This window comes from Nematostella vectensis, chromosome 15 (assembly GCF_932526225.1).
Source record: "Nematostella vectensis chromosome 15, jaNemVect1.1, whole genome shotgun sequence".
Taxonomy (NCBI): domain Eukaryota; kingdom Metazoa; phylum Cnidaria; class Anthozoa; order Actiniaria; family Edwardsiidae; genus Nematostella; species Nematostella vectensis.
In genome coordinates, this window is record NC_064048.1 from 3,699,439 (window position 1) to 3,701,482 (window position 2,044).

Here is a 2,044-nt window from a genome sequence, read left to right on the forward strand (position 1 = left end):
ACAAATAATCGTGTTTGTGGATTAAGAGGAGAAAATATTTATGAAACCTTAAAAGGGCTGTTTCCATTTTTAGAGCATTTAGATTCATAAAAAAGAAAAACTACTAGTTTACTGCAATTAGAACCCCAATCCTACCTCTTTTAAAGCTAAGATCGACTTGCCTTACTCGACTGTTGATCCTGCCACTGACCATAGACACCGAGCAGTTAGGCTTTATGAAAAAGATGTACGCCTCCCCACCCCCCTCCGCCACTAATGTGTAGTAGAATATGTATTGTCCGTGTGATTGGTGATTTGGTTGCTTAGTGAAAAAAGTGGAATATAAGGCAACAAGAAAAAATACATTAAAGGAAATTAGTAACAAATACATTAAAAGGAATATGGTGGGAAAAAAAATCGTTTTTCTTTTCCATGGCGCCTGTGCTAAGTACTAAGGCTTCTCGATGCTCGCCCGTGGAAATCGTTTTATATTTCATTTACAATAATGTTTGATTTAGATGTATTCAAGGTCAGATTTCGGATTCTGTTAACGCACGAGCGACCTTAAACTTAAACTTACAAAAACGAATCCGGAACGAATCCAAAAAAGAGTTGAAACTCTCTTACAAACATGCTATGTGCTATGCACCTGTATTTCTTAACCTATTAAGTTAGTATAAATATAGCTTGTAATTTAGAGAATATTCACTACTACACTTCGCTTCACTCTCTGTACTCTACTCTGCACTCGATCTGAAATATATCAAGTTGCGACGAAAGTCTCTTGCCTCCATTCTGAGCTAGAATCCTTCCTCGACAGTATAATGCGATTGCGACCGATCTTTTCGATTCTTGAATTGAAGCTTTGAATTTGGAATCGAGCGATGTATACTCTATAAGTGTTCGTGAATACCCGAACCTCCACCGAGGCTATACGCGTATTTAGGCTTTATCGAATAAAAATAAGGAGGAGTTGAATTAGAAACTCCCATTTTTTTAACACCTGCAAAGTTATGTCTAAAGTTGTGATGTTAGTGTAAGACAGGGTTGACGAGTTTACAACTCAACTCGTGTTTCCGTTTATTATTCAGAATTCACCGATTAAGTATCTTAGCTCCTGAAATCATGGCCGCCATCTTGTTTTATATATCGCGGAAGAGGTAAATCAAGATGAATTTTCTGACGCTAAAATCACTAAGTAAACATGCGGGGTGGCTTTCATTGGGTACCCCTTGCTAGCAGACCTATAATCATTCTTCTATGTACTCATAATTTTACCTATAGCTATGCAATGTGAAAAAGGTGTAAAAGACAATTAGGGTTTTTAATATTGCCCTTCTCCAAAAATTAAACTTTAATTGTGGTCAAGTTGCTGCTAACAGATATAGAAAGACATCTGGAACGTGTTTATGACGTGTTTCTTAGTACCCTAAATAGTTGAAGCATACTATTTGATGGCCTTCATATGGGACAATTAATTCTGGTGCACTATTCCTGTCAACATAATGTTTCATTAAGCTAATGACTTATTTTCTCTCGTTTAGAAGAGACCATCACGGCAGACCGCATCGTCCATAATAAACATAACGTAAGTGTGTTATTTCAATTTCTGATTCTGATATTTTTCCTCCTCCCCCTCAAAATCGAACACATAGTTTTTTGACACTATTTAACTTGTGGCAGACAGACAAAACAAGACAAGAAAGACACATTTTATTTCTTCTCGATGAAAAAAAAAAAAATAAAGACCGCGTTGATTCTGGTTCCTATACCGAAATTTTGTTTTTTTTTAGACATTTTCTGTTCAAGCGAAAAATACCGAAAAATCGCTAATTATATTCGAAAAATACATTTTCCCCTCTCAAGCCAAAAATATTTATCCGATTCGTTTCAAACTTTCCCAGAATACTAAGGTCATCAAGGGCTGAGACGGTCACTCTTAATACACTTGAGTGGTTCCTAAACCTCTTGGTTCCTAGTTTGTTCCTACTCAGTTACTAATCAGTTCCTAATGATAAGGGGGGGGGGGGGGGGGGGAGGCAAATTTTCAATAACAAAAAATCGA

At 36.7% G+C, this 2,044-nt stretch overlaps 1 long non-coding RNA gene across 1 annotated transcript; it reads left to right on the forward strand.

The window, feature by feature from the left end:
* Positions 1 to 319: 319 nt before the first annotated feature.
* Positions 320 to 1,736, forward strand: LOC125560698. The gene is made up of 2 exons (XR_007306791.1): positions 320 to 1,139; positions 1,524 to 1,736. It is a non-coding gene; the product is annotated as an uncharacterized LOC125560698 (long non-coding RNA).
* Positions 1,737 to 2,044: the final 308 nt, after the last annotated feature.